We start from the raw sequence: 15,500 nt of genomic DNA on the forward strand, positions 1-15,500 counted from the left end.
AGAGCCCTAATAACTAACTGTAATCCTTCTTTTAGCTAAAAATTGTTTCTCCATTTAATCAACATTATAATTTTACCTGGTATCACCGGATATCTATAGCGAGTCGAAGGGGTGACATGATCACAGGTCCTCTAGCCCAGTGATTTTCAACCAGTGTGCCGTGGCACACTAGTGTGCCGTGACACATGGTCAGGTGTGCCGCGGGGAAAGATCCCCAAACTATGGTGCCCCCTGTGTTTTGTTTCCCGGCAATGCGCAGCGATGCGCAGTCACGGCTTCTTACAATGTAGGAGACGTGTACAATAACACATGCACAAGCTTTGAACCTCGCGCAACAAAATGACATCACCGAGGCCGGCGCATCTCTGAGAGCAGAGAGACTCTCGCATTTGCCCACCGCCAAGGTTATGCCCACCAATAATGCTGTCTATATGAGCTTTTGCCTGAGTATATGAACAGTTGGCAGAATACTCAGCATATGAGCTGCTACTTTTAGTACTCCAGCAGTATACTACATATAACAATGAGAAATACTATAGTCATGAGGCTGGAGTACTACAAGTACCAGCTCATATGCTGAGTATATAAGCTGGCACTTATACTCTGGCCTCATGGCTATAGTACTTCTCAGGGAGAAACTGAGAACTGTTGAGTAAGAGCTTCGTGTGTGTCTTTCCACCATTCCTGCCAGGATATCCCTTTTGTGTTTATCGAAACAGGCCCAGGTTTCACACTGAGTGAGTAAAATAAATTTAGAATCTATATTATTAACTATGTGTATAATATGACATGTGTATAATATGATAAAAAGTGTGCCGCGGCTCAAAAAAGGTTGAAAATCACTGCTCTAGCCTGTTAACATTAGCAAACTACTGCATTCATGCATATCTGATAACTGACATCACAGCGTGCCTGCATGGAGGCATGGAGAGTAGTAGAAGTCCATGCAGGCATGCTATGATTTTATAGATCAGTTATATGCCTGGGGTACAGTTTGCAAATGTTAATAGGATAAAGAACCTGTGATGATGTCACACAGGTCACATGAAATTATTGCTGAATGCTGAGAAAGGTATGAGCTGCTGGATTCAGCCCGATTAGCCTAGAGGACCTGTGATGATGTCAGCCTGAGGAGGACACGCCCACCTCAACTCGCTATTGAAAACTTGGATACCTGGTAAAATTATAAAGTTGATTATATGGGAAACTGAGGGAAACAATATTTAGCTATAAGAAGGGTGTCAGTTAGTTACTATGGCTCTATGGGAACCTGCCAGTAGCTGTATTTGTGAAAAATGTGGTGACAGGTTCCCATAAATTAGAAACTTTGCCGCTTGCTCTTATTTAATGGGAACCACCATAAGGATTTGGGTTACGGTTGTGTTATTTAATATTGTGGGAGAATATGCAGAAAATTTACTTCTAAATTTCAGAAATAAATGCTTCTATTTTGGATTCCAACTTTCCCAGAGCTATAACTTTTTCAGTTTATAGAAACACATGAGTTATAGAACAAATGTAACTTCCTAATAGAATCATATAGTCTTCCATGCAATGTACTATATTGCAAACTTGGAAGATGGAGAAACCATTGCACCATTTTTTATGGGCTTTGCTTTTAAGGCTTTCACAGTGTGGTCCAAATACCAAGTTCCTTTTTTGATAAAGGGATTTATATGTAGATGATTGGGGAAAAATTCAATTGCCATAGTGCCAGGTTCTTGTAGCAAATCACAAAACCAGAAGGTGTTCCTGTAGCAAAATACAAAGAGCTTCATAAATCATTTCCAAACTGCATCTTCTTCTACATTCAGAGTTTCAGCTGCGGGAAGGTTCATTGCATTTGTCAGATATTTTCTGATACATGTTTCTATCTCACATGAATGAGCACAGCTCCTGCACTGCTCCTACTTCCTTCTTCATTCACACTGCACAGCTACTATGTCAATAGATAATACCAGGAGACAGGAGTGGATTTTTCTATTGCCAGTTTGGGTGGTACCGCGGGTCAAAACTTCTAGGGCGCCCATGGCCACCCAAACCGCCCATCAAATTTCATACTGAGAATGCCCTTCATCGTTAAAACTCTCATATATTTGGTCCTGCTCTCAATACACATGTACACAAGAGCCATTTCAGGACCATTGAAAGTTCTACAAAGGGGACATGGCTGCGGGAAGGAAGCAACATGATTAAGCCGTATTATACTGAGCTGTCTGTTGTGAGATAGGAGGGGAGATGACTGGGGGAAGGAAGCAACATGATTGAGCAGTATTATACTGAGCTGTCTGTTGTGGGATAAGAGGGGACATGGTTGCGGGAAGGAAGCAACATGATTAAGCTGTATTATACTGAGCTGTCTGTTGTGAGATAGGAGGGGAGATGGTTGCGGGAAGGAAGCAACATGATTAAGCTCTATTATACTGAGCTGTCTGTTGTGAGATAGGAGGGGAGATGGCTGCGGGAAGGAAGCAACATGATTAAGCTGTATTATACTGAGCTGTCTGTTGTGAGATAGGAGGGGAGATGGCTGCGGGAAGGAAGCAACATGACTAAGCCATATTATACTGAGCTGTCTGTTGTGAGATAGGAGGGGACATGGCTGCGGGAAGGAAGCAACATGATTTAGCCATATTATACTGAGCTGTCTGTTGTGAGATAGGAGGGGACATGGCTGCGGGAAGGAAGCAACATGATTAAGCTCTATTATACTGAGCTGTCTGTTGTGAGATAGGAGGGGACATGGCTGCAGGAAGGAAGCAACATGATTAAGCTGTATTATACTGAGCTGTCTGTTGTGAGATAGGAGGGGACATGGCTGCGGGAAGGAAGCAACATGATTAAGCTGTATTATACTGAGCTGTCTGTTGTGAGATAGGAGGGGACATGGCTGTGGGAAGGAAGCAACATGATTAAGCTGTATTAGACTGAACTGTGTGTTGTGACATAGGAGGGGACATGGCTGCGGGAAGGAAGAAAAATAATTAAGCAGTATTAGTCTGAGCTGTCTTTTGTGAGATAGGAGGGGACATGGCTGCGAGAAGGAAGCAACATGATTAAGCTCTATTAGACTGAGCTGTGTGTTGTGAGATAGGAGGGGACATGGCTGCAGGAAGGAAGCAACATGATTAAGCTGTATTATACTGAGCTGTCTGTTGTGAGATAGGAGGAAACATGGCTGCGGGAAGGAAGCAACATGATTAAGCTGTATTATACTGAGCTGTCTGTTGTGAGATAGGAGGGGAGATGGCTGTGAGAAGGAAGCAACATGATTAAGCTGTATTAGACTGAGCTGTGTGTTGTGAGATAGGAGGAAACATGGCTGCGGGAAGGAAGCAACATGATTAAGCCATATTATACTGAGCTTAAAAACACTTTTAAGCTCATAAACCAAAGTTCACTGTATTATATATATAGTCATTTTTTATGCGTCATTTTATCATTAGGCACAATAGCTGTATGGTTTCAGACACTATAATACATTACCCTTAACTAGGGCAGCATATTTTAATAATTCCCTTAAAGAGGTAATATTATTTTATTCCAAAATATCAAAATGTGTTACATTTTTTATGGCGCAGGTTTAATAATTTATCTTTAGCTAACAGAGCCATCTGCTGACAACCCCGGCAGTTTTTGACTACTATGAAAAGGTGCAATAAAAAATTGATCATGCTTTTAGGAAGGCATAACATGTTTCTAGTATAATGGTAGCAGGAGTGTTCAGCACTATCACAGGGAATTAAAGTCATCCTCACCTTGTAGATTTGCAGGTAGAACAGATAACTCATAGGAACTTCCTGCTGCGTAACAGAGATCGTCTGATCTGCAGAGTCTAAATTGTTCCCACAGAAGCCATTTTCAAGCCACATTAAAAATAAAAGCTTAATACTGTATTTCCCCTTTGGGTTTACAATAAAGCACATCTGTCAAAGGCAATGAAATTAAAACAGGAGCCAGGAGCATTGCTTATGGTAGGAAAGGCTTAAGACTCCGAAACGTATAACTCGGGAATGAGCAGATGATTCTTCAACATTCATACCTGGGGTTGTTAGCGATAATAAAATGTCTCATAAAATATAATGGTACGATTAAATAACAACAATATTGCTGTCTAATCTTAGACATTGACACAGATGACGGATTTATTGTGATACAGTACCCAGAATAATGAGTCTTTTATGTATATTAAATTTATCCATGAATTCTCCTCTTCTTGTAGAGTTATCCAGCGCTCGGAGATGCTATTTTAGTTTACACGTGACTATCCTGCTCAAAAATGATATACAATCCAGTATTTACAGGGAATCTCATCTTTTAAATTGCACCAGACTAGTTTTTCTGGGAGTTACAGATACAGGAAAAGACATAGGGGCTTATTTACTAGGGGTCTGCAGATCGCAATTCTGTCAGACTTCCCGACATTTTTGGGATTTGCGCCGCTGTGACAGGTATTTAGCAGGGGATTGTGTCGCATGCGATCGGATTTTGGCGCAGCTGTGTCAGCTTTCATGTGACAGATATTGGGGGGGGGGTTTGGTGCCGTCGGACGATCCGACTGATTCAGATTGAGCGCAGGATTTAATATTCAAACTGTGTCGCAAGACAAAGCACTTACATGCACCGGGAAGAAGAAGGTGAACTCCGGCGGACCTGAGCGTGGAAGCGGCACATGCAGGATATCGGGGGCACAATCTTTGTGAATCCCCAGTCGGACAATGCACTTTCGGGGATTGTGCAGGACGGGAAACTAAAAGTGCCCCAGGGGCAGATGTATCTTTTTTTTTTTGCATTTTTTTGATTTGCACATTTTCGCACTGGTTTTCCTGCTTTGCACATAGTTTATCTCTGAAAGGTGCCTGTCGGCATATGTTGCGTCAAAAATTGTGATAAATTCAGAAACTGTGTAAAAATTTGTGAAAAGATTGCAAGACATAAAATTGGTAATGTGAGATGCAGATAATGATACAAATTCCTCCTTCTTTAACTGCCTGTATCTCCTGTTTTGTAGCTCACAGAACCACAAGCAAATTAAGCATGATGAAGAGGTTCTGTGGAGCCCAAGGTGGGTATCTGAATTGACTCTCTCCCTCCATCATCTAAAAGTGACTTATCTAAGGTAAAAAGTGACTCTTCTCTGCTGATTCGCATAAGTCTTTTTATAGATAACCAGGTGAATAGAGAGAACTCAGAAAGCATATTTTATATCCTAGTTTTGGGGGCTGGTAGTTTAGTGGTGTAAAAGCTTCTGACGGGTTCCCTTAAGAGTTAATAGCATAATATCCAATAATAACCTGAAAAGCATCATGTGAATCAGACATTGAATTTATAGAGTAGATGTCAGCTGTGCTGATATCTCTGTTGTTTGAGATACTTAACCAATATTCACCAAAAAACAAATAATGTGTGGAGGATTAATTCTTTATGTTTGCTCAGTAAAGACTCTTATGAGTCACACTGCCGCTGTTTATGCTGGCTGAACTTGATCTAGTTCACATTGATACCCAGGAGTGCTACAGAAACCTCATCAGCACCAGCTCTGTAACCCTCTATATTGTGGATGTTACTTAATTGATTCCATTACTACTGAGATTTTTTCTAGCCCTCACACAAGAAAACATTGGGGCACATTTACTAAGGGTCCATCGGACACATTTCCGTCGGGTTTCCTGAATTTTTCTGTTTTGCACTGAATTGCCCCGGGTTTTTTGCACATGCGATCGGATTGTGGCGCATCGGCGCCGGCTTTCATGGGACACAAATCGGGGGGCGTGGCTGTGGGACAACCCAACTGATTCGGACAAACCGCGGAATTTAAAAAGCAAATTGTGTCGTAAAATCAACACTCACATGCACCGGAAAGAAGAAGGTGAACTCCGGCGGACCTCAGCGGGGGAAGCGACACATGCAGGAAATTGGACTCACGATCTTAATCGCAGCAGCTCCGAATTGGCGGCGTCAAAGGGATGGGTAAGTTAATGTACCCCGTTGAGTTCATTCAAGTGGCAGTTTGTTTTAGCACAAAAACTCCCACCTGGGCGTATGATAGTCTATTAAGTATATTGGATGCCAAAACTAACAATACGAATTGCTAAAGAATAGTGGTCAACTGCATCAGAACCGGTTGAACAAGTCCAATTGAAGGATGCAAAAGTGTTGGAGATAGGGAAAAGTCTGAATATCAGCATAACTTTGTGTAAACATACTGGGGCACATTTACTAAGAGACCTGCGCCAGTTTTCTGTCGGACCGTTCTTTTAGGAGCAAACTGCTTGCACGTGTATTTAAGAAGTGTCTGTGCCACATTTGTGTTGCATGTGACCATTTTGTGGTGCGGCTGCAATATTCTTCATGCGACACAAATTAGGGGGCTTTCAGTCGGACCGTGCACCAGATTTATCATGCAAAGTCCGACAGAATTGTGTTGCACCCCATGTTATAGCTCCATCAAAAAATAGTGGTGGACTCTGTTGGAGCAGTACAGGTGACGCCAGATTTATGAAGAATGAGAAAACATGAATCTGGCGCCCCCTGCCTACTACACAGGCAAACTGCACCTAGTACACACTGCACTGTTCTTAGTAAATGTGCCCCAGTAAGTCACCTTAAGTCCCCTCTGTACCCTAACTTTGCAGGGAGATAAATATGGCCTCCGCACAAATCTGTACTAAAACATATCCAACTATCCTTACGCTCTATACCCTCAATTTGCAGATGTGTTGCCGCAGCACAACTCTGCTCCCAAGTTGAATTCTGACTATACTGTTAGTGTAACTAATAGATGAAAGATGATCATCACACAAATGCAGTATTTGACCAATGATAACCAATTACAGTATAATTTCCAAAATTGATAATTGTGATTCATATAAGGAGTTATATCACACATTTCTTAATTTAACTATTGGCATTGTTATATAGAAACCTCCAGTGCAGAGTGTCAGGTTTTCCTTTATTTTATTGGATGTAGTTTCTCTATTAAAACATGAAACAATTGTATTATGGTAATTCCTCTGAAGACTTAATAGGCCTAAATCAGATCTGAATATTGATTCTAATATTCTGAATATTGAGTCAGTGTGATTTATATTCCTAGAAAATACAGACAGTTACTCTGAAAGTACTAAACTGGAGTATTGAACAACTGGGAAAAAAAACACTAAAGCCAAAATTCAGCCTAAAAGAAGGGAAAGCACAATAATACAATGCATTAAACCTGAGGTCGTTTTATAATATGTGATGGAAGTTAAAAGTTATGTCCTCATTTTATTCCTTCTTTGAATTTCTTGAAGTTTTTCCATTTACAAACTAATACCCACCACCCTAAACCCTCCCCCCAGTTTTCTTGTCCATACAGAAAAGCAATGACATATATATACTCGTGTAGAAGCGGAGTTTTTCAGCACAAAAAATGTGCTGAAAAACGTCCCATCGGGTTATATAGGAGTTTATTACAAAACCCACTTTAAAAAATGTATATGCTCACCCTCCAGCGGCCCGATGCTCCATGCGGCTCCCCGATGTCCCCGATGTTGGCGCGTCCCATATACTTTCTTCCCCAAGGCTCCTCTTCTTTCTTCTGTCATGGACCATGTTTTCTTCCTGGCCGGCGCATACTATGACGTCAGCAGCGGCCGGATCATAGTATGTGCCTGCTGGAAGAAAACATGAAAGAAGAAAGAAGAAGAGCAGCAGGGAAGAAAGAAGACGGGGCGTGACTACATCGGGGACATCAGGGAGCCGCGCTGACATGGGGGAGCCACGCCGACATCGGAGGGTGAGTATATAAGTTTATTTTTTTTTAAGTGCTGGGGGGTGCAGGCTGTATACTACTAGGGGCTGGCTGTATACTACTGGGGGCTGGCTGGCTGTATACTACTAGGGGCTGGCTGGCTGTATACTACTAGGGGCTGGCTGGCTGTATACTACTGGGAGCTGGCTGACTATATACTACTTGGGGCTCGCTGGCTATATACTGGGGGGGCTTTGACCAATGCATTTCCCACCCTCGGCTTATACTCGAGTCAATAGTTTTTCCCAGTTTTGGTGGTAAAATTAGGGGTCTCGGCTTATACTCGGGTCGGCTTAGACTCGAGTATATACGGTATATCAGGATCAGGAAATCAAAGCACTTTTATACACCCCTGCCCCTAAAGCGATAAATGGAATCCGGGTGAAGAGGAGTGCCAGAGGTTTCTAGCGAGATTTTTAGGGCTCCGCCGCTGTGGACATTTTATGGGGGGAGCACTGCTGGGGACAATATATTAATGGGGGAGCACTGCTGGGGACATTTAATTAAGGGGGCCCTGCTTTGGACATTTTATGGGGGGAGCACTGCTAGGGGCAATATATTAATGGGGGAGCACTGCTGGGGACATTTAATTAATGAAGGGGGCCCTGCTTTGGACATTTTATGGGGGGGGGCATGGCTGTGGACATTCTACGGGGGGAACAATGCTGGGGACATTATAATAATGGGGGAGCACTGCTGGGGGCATTTAGTTAATGAAGGGGGCTCTGCTTTGGACATTTCATTATGTTTGTTACACAGCAAACAAGCCCTTATGCAGCTCTGTAAACAAAAAAATAAAAATGTTATAACAACTATAGACAACTCCTGACAATGATGATGAAAACTTCCTATTTGTGATTCAAGCAAAAAAAAAAAAAGAAGATACAGAAGAAGGTGACTGCAACACAAATTGCTGAGCTTTGAAGAAAATTGCTTCTCAAAATGACTTCAATATATGAAACTTTAACAACTGGAGGTATGCTGTAAAGAAGCAACAAACTATTTGTAACATGAGAATATAAAGAGCAGCGGTGCGCTGTCGTCAATCCTATCAAGTCCATAAATCTGAAATTCCATATCCAATAAGAAGTGCTTAGAGAAGAAATTCTGTGAAGCGACTTTTAAAAGGATTAGGTAAATTGAATTTACAAATATTTCCAGCCTTACTTGTGTTCAGGAGCTCTCCTGGGCATTCCTATGTCAATGCAAATGCAGCAACTCTTTATCAATATTGTACACTACTGTCCTGAGAGTTATAAGCTCTATGTGTATATATTATTTTTTTAAAATTTTTACCAGTATATTCTGGTTTTCCAATTTTTGGCTATTGTTCTGAGACTGTCCTTCTGTATCTGAGATTTTGTACCTTTTATGCCATCTCTGTTTTGACCCGCTCTACTTATTCTTCAGTGTTATTTGTTTGTGAGTTTTGTTTTGTTTTCGCATTTTGGAGTAGGAAGGGAATGTCACCCAGGTACTGGCCACTGGCTAGAGCTGACCCGGTAAGTAGGCAGGTGACAGTTTGGGGCACTCAGTTTAGGGCTCACTGTGCTGTCTGTCCTTCCGGAGTTCAGAGTCCTCATAACAAGCATATTACTATTAAATTGAGTAAGAGGGGCTGTGGAGTAAAATGCAGCTTCTAGGGTCATAGTGATCTCCCAGCACATGTCTGTATGGAGCAGACCACTAAGTGATACAGAAGATTTTAAAGGGGTTTGCCCATGAAAGAAAGTTCTCAAATTATAACCCCCTAGTGATGTTTACACAATAAAGATCATTTTTAACCCCCTTACTTTACAATTTTACTCAGTTTTTTAATATTTTAGCTCCTATCACTCAGTGGTCAGTGCAAAATTCCAGTGTGTGGGTGGGGTCTTTCTAAGCAGACACTTCATGATCCCCCTGTGCTATGAGATGCTGTGTGCTGACAATATGCTTAGATTTTTCAGGGTCCAGGGTTTATCTACACTTTCATTTAGCTTCTGAACATCTGAGAGATTCATGAAATGTATAAAACACAAAATGACACTCTGATAATTTACCTATAACACACATTGTCAGCTCTGCTATATGCCTCCTTCCCCTGCTATAAAGACCTTATCTTGTCTGTAGCTTGTATAGTATGTCTGTGCATGCTGCTGCTTACTGGCAGTGTTTGTGTCTAAGCTTGTCTTGTGATGGAGGGAGAGGGTCAGAGACACTGCATTGTGCAGAGAGGAGAAGCTATTCATGAGAAAATGAAAGAAGGTTTTTGGTTGGATCCTGGGATCCAAAATTGTACATATTTGATTGAGACAGGTTGGAATTATATCTAAAATGTTGGATTTTTTGTTAGTTAATGACAGTAAATTGGAAGTGTGTGTTATTTTGTTGTCTTGAGTACATATAAGAAACTTATCCTCGTGGGAATACCCCTTTAATCCATTAGCATCACTAGATTAGAATCATATCATGTGATAGTGTACCATAACCACTGTGTAGAACTGCCATCTGAATAACATTACATAGAGTTGATGCACTGTAATGTTGGAAAAGTTGTAATTTCTAACATATTTCTAATTTATTTCTGAGGAAAGAGGGGTCAATAGATATAAATGTTGAATTTATTCTTGTATTGTAGGGTCAGGTAATGCTGGTTAAAGATATGTACCATTGAGTGTGAGTAGAAGTTTTATGGGAGGGGCAAACTAAACTTTTGTATTGGGGTCCAAGAGTCTTTATCTACATAAATGCAGAACAAACCACGATGACTAGCTAATCATTTCATCAATGTAACTATAAGATAAAGGAAAATATTAATTGCCTCTCAAAAAGAATCTACTTAATTTTAAAATACTTCATTCTATTGAAGAACACAACAATGTATCAGAAATAGAAGTGAAACCCACACACGTGAATCAGGTCTTGTGTTTGCAATTGAGTTATATAACCAAGAGCCTGCGTATTGTGCTGACTTGTCGTAGGAATTGCTTACAATGAGCTTAATCACTTCATTAACTCAATGGTCTCAGCTACAACCCTGTGATGTTGAGATGAGTCATATTTTAAAAAGAGTCAAATCCAACTTGCGTAAACTTCACCAAAAAAAAATGGTATGGATTCAGGAATTTTTTTTCCCACTTTTTTCAATCTTTAATTTAAAAAAAAGAACAATAACAAAAACTTTACAAATACAACACCAAGCATTGTGGTATGGCAATAGCGTGCCGACCATAGGTTCCTAGTACAAAGAACCAATAATGCAAAGAGCAGCTGAGGAAATCTTTATGATAAGTGTCCTTGTACACTTCCACCCCATCCAGGAACCCCAAGAGGTTCAGTAGTATGGGAAGTCTCACACCACCTGGCCCAAATCAGATCAAATCTTGGAGGATAACCTCTGTGAGTATTAACTTTACGGTAATGGGCAACAAACTTAGTGTTCATAAGAAGTAGGGATAAAGCTATTCAGAGGCATATTAGGGCAGATTTACTTACCCGGTCCATTCGGGATCCGGCGGCGCGTTCTCTGCTGAGGATTCGGGTCTGGCTGGGATTCACTAAGGCAGTTCCTCCGACGTCCACCAGGTGGACTGAAGTTCATCGGAATGCACTGAACTTCACCGTCCTCCGCTGGGTGCAGGTAAGCGTGTGTCGAGCGGCGGTTTTTCTGAATCCGTTGGGTTTTTTTACGGCCACGCCCCTCAATTTCCGTCGCGTGCATGCCGGCGCCGATGCGCCACAATCCGATCACGTGCACCAAAATCCCAGGGCAATTCAGGAAAAAGCGGCTCAAATCGGAAATATTCGGGTAACACGTCGGGAAAACATGAATCGGGCCCTTAGTAAATGACCCCCAAAGTGTGCAATTGGTCAAGGACTGGAGGATCTCGTTTTCCTCCTAGAAAAAGCATCAATGAATAGTGTCCTATTGATTGACCATCCAAAACAATTTCAACGTTTTTATCATATACTTTACTTTAATGTTTACATATATACATCAATCATAGTATAACTCTTCAGATAAAAAGATATTTGCTTTTTATCATAAGTGAGTGTTGCAAGTTCAGAAAAAGGTGACTACACTAACTATATACAATGTATACACTCACTGAATGAATTTAATACCTGCAAGCTACAATGTACCTGGAAGCACATATCTTTTTATCTGAAGAGTTATACTATGATTGATGTATATATGTAAACATTGAAGTAAAGTATATGATAAAAATGTTGAAATTGTTTTGGATGGTCAATCAATAGGACACTATTCATTGATGCAACAAACTTATTGACCAGGATACACTTTAGTGTATGGGTATCCTGCCCCTTCCATTAAATTACAATCACCTTATGAGCATAATAGAGAGCAAAGTGGAAGAAGACTATGTCATAGTGGCCATGCACCAATGTGCTCCTTATACTCAGGAGACAGACCTTTTTTGGGGAATGAACATGGGGGAAGTCAAAGTGAAGGTTGAGAAATTCCACTACTTCAGATTAGAACGGTTGTACTCTAGGGCATCACCATACACAATGTAGAACCGTGTGACATCACATGACCAGGTTTATAACGAGCCGTGCACATGTGTGACATCACATGACCAGATTTATAAGGAGCCGTGCACATGTGTGACATCACATGACCCGATTTATAAGGAGCCGTGCACATGTGTGACATCACATGACCAGGGATATAACAATCCCTGCTCCCGTGTGACATCACATGACCATGGACTGGTGTTTATTTACAGGAAGTAAACAATGAAGCTTCCTATAGAATGACAGCAAGAAGAGATCTAGAAAACTGGGAGGAATTGATAAAGTAAAAAGGAAAATGTAATAAAAGTTCTTTATACAAACAATATTAATTATTTGCTGAGATGTGCCTGAACTTGACAACCCCTTTAATTATTTTATTTTACATCTACCATCTACCAAAGGGCCATAGTCTTGATGAGAACATTCCCTTTCATTAATCCTGCACCATTTTGTCTCAGTTGAGCTTTTTCTGTGAGATTCCATTGGAAATAGTAATAACCTCCAAACTGTTGCAAAGCACCAAATAAACAAACCTTATGTCAGTTCCATCGCAGCCTCGGATGCCTCCCAGAACCCTACAGTCAGCAGATTTCTGATTAAAGACAGATGACAATCGTATTCATCAGCGATAGCATCTTCATAAAAAATATCATTATCACAAAGTGCATATTGTGCATTCCTGGATGTGGTTGGTTTAATGAGACATGGACTCATGCATTTTGTACACTTCAGAGGAATGAAAAGCACAATAATAGAAATAGTGGATTCTGATGGACAATAATAGCATAAAAATCATACCAAGAGGAAAAATAAAAAGCAATGTCCAGAGTTTAGCACAGAGCCTAAAAAAACCTCTTGCCTCTTAAAGAAAATCTTACCTTGAGAATGCTGTAAGGACACTGATGCAGAAACGTATCTTGTTTCATCCCTGATCCCAGTGGTTAACAGGATAATCAGGATAACAAAATGATAGAGTCTCTAATTCACTGTAATTAACAAAAATACAGAATTTCACAGTTCACATAGCTCCAACCTGTCACTATCAGTCCTGGTATTTACAATATTTGCTGCCCCTGGATCCGACCGTAAATCTTCTGACTATGGTCGGACAATTCCCTCTAGTTGCATTGCAGGAGGAGGGGGGGAGGGTAGGAGGCAGAAAGCACTACAGACACGAGCACTTCCTTGTTCATCAGCACATGCATTTTGCAGCATGGAGAGGACACAGGAGCAGCTGCTCTGCAATATAAGCTCTGTATACAAGAGAGGGTGTGACATACCAACGCTGACTGTGTTTTATTGATTAGATGAGGCAGCAGAGAGTGTTATTGTTTCTTATATCCCTCTCATGACTCTGTCTCATCTCCCTTTTACTATGTGTCTAAATGAAAGTGTAGATAAACCTGTACCCTGATCATCTAAGCACATTGTCAGCACACAGCATCTCATAGCACTAGATGGATCGTGAAGTGTAAGCATAAAGAGTCCCCGCCCACACTCTGGAATATTACACTGGCCATCACTGATAAGAGCTAAAAGAGCAATAAAACTTAGAGAACTTTCTTTCATAGACAAACCCCAGTTTCAAACCCTTTCTATGTGTCGCAATTCCCTGATCTGCCGTTTTGTTACCTGACATGTCCTCTGATACCCGACTGAGCACTGGCCAAAGCCATTTTGTTGTGACTTTGGCCTGGACGCATCATGATGTTCTCTCCCCTGTTTGTGGTTTAGTCTCCTCTCATCCCTGTACTTCACCGTATTCAGTGTAAAGAACGTCACCCAGCTGCTGGTGGGTATCAAGTAGGCAGCAGATTATTTTTAGGATTGAATCCTCCCGGGTCTTCCTGAAGAAGTGTCTTGTACATGTTGGGAAACTAATCTTTTAACATGTATTTTCAGAAGAATTTCAAGGTGCGAAAAGGAAAACTATGAATACGGTGCTACCTTAAAAATGGCTGTTCCCCCTATAGTAGAGTAATGCTCGACTTTCCAGAAACCTTATGAAATGATATTGGATAATAGTCAATTGTTGACAGTAAGTTTCAGAGTCACTTCTTCTGGTTGGTGCAGTGTAGGGAACTGGTTTGGATAGGTGAAAGGCTATACACTTGGGTCAAGAAGGTCAATCTATCTCCATTATGGAAACTTTAGTTGAAGGCATACTCAATGAAGACTTCTGGGAAAGGAATATACAAATAAGTTTAAAATGCAGCCATTCATCTTTGCGGAAATTTGTGGCCATACACAGGCAGTGATGTCACACAGGTGCATGGCTCGTTATATATCCTTGGTCATGTGATGTCACACAGGTGCATGGCTCGTTATATATCCTTGGTCATGTGATGTCACACAGGTGCATGGCTCAATATATCCCTGGTCATATGATGTCACACAGATAAACAGTTCATTATATCCCTGGTTATGTGATGTCACACAGGTGCACAGCTTGTTATATCACACAGCTCTGATTACTCTCTGTGTTATAATGGGCCATGGAGCTGTGTGACATCACATGCCCAGGGATATAACAAGCCGTGCACCTGTGTGACATCATATGACCAGGGATATATTGAGCCATGCACCTGTGTGACATCACATGACCAAGGATATATAACGAGCCATGCACCTGTGTGACATCACATGACCAGGAACATAACGAGCCATGCATCTGTGTGACACCACATGACCAGGGATATAATGAGCTGTGCACCTGTGTGACATCACATGACCAGTGACTGCTTTCTACCACAGCAAGCAGAGATCTAGAAAAACCATAAAGAATTAATGCAGGAAGCATATAGGAAAATGGTAAAACATTTCATTATACCCACAATAACATTACATTTATTTGCTGGAACTGGACAACCCCTTTAAACCATCGACCACCTTTGCTTATTTTAAAGATATCAGCTGTTATCTAGGGTTCCCAAAGCCTGACCCACATTAATCAGTTGATCATCCAAATGACTTCCGAAGATCTCCTATAATACTGTCTGTTCGTGGTTGTTTAATCAGACATATTCATTTTAATGATAATTCCGTTGTATTTGTATCTGGATAATAAGTAATATGAAGAATCGGAGGCTAAGCTTCCATCCTTGTCCCAGGGGCTCATTACTTCGTGTATTCAATAATGATTTACTCAAGAGTTCCCTGATAAATGAAGAATCTGCATAAGTCATAG

Source organism: Engystomops pustulosus, chromosome 1 (assembly GCF_040894005.1).
Source record: "Engystomops pustulosus chromosome 1, aEngPut4.maternal, whole genome shotgun sequence".
NCBI classification, from domain to species: domain Eukaryota; kingdom Metazoa; phylum Chordata; class Amphibia; order Anura; family Leptodactylidae; genus Engystomops; species Engystomops pustulosus.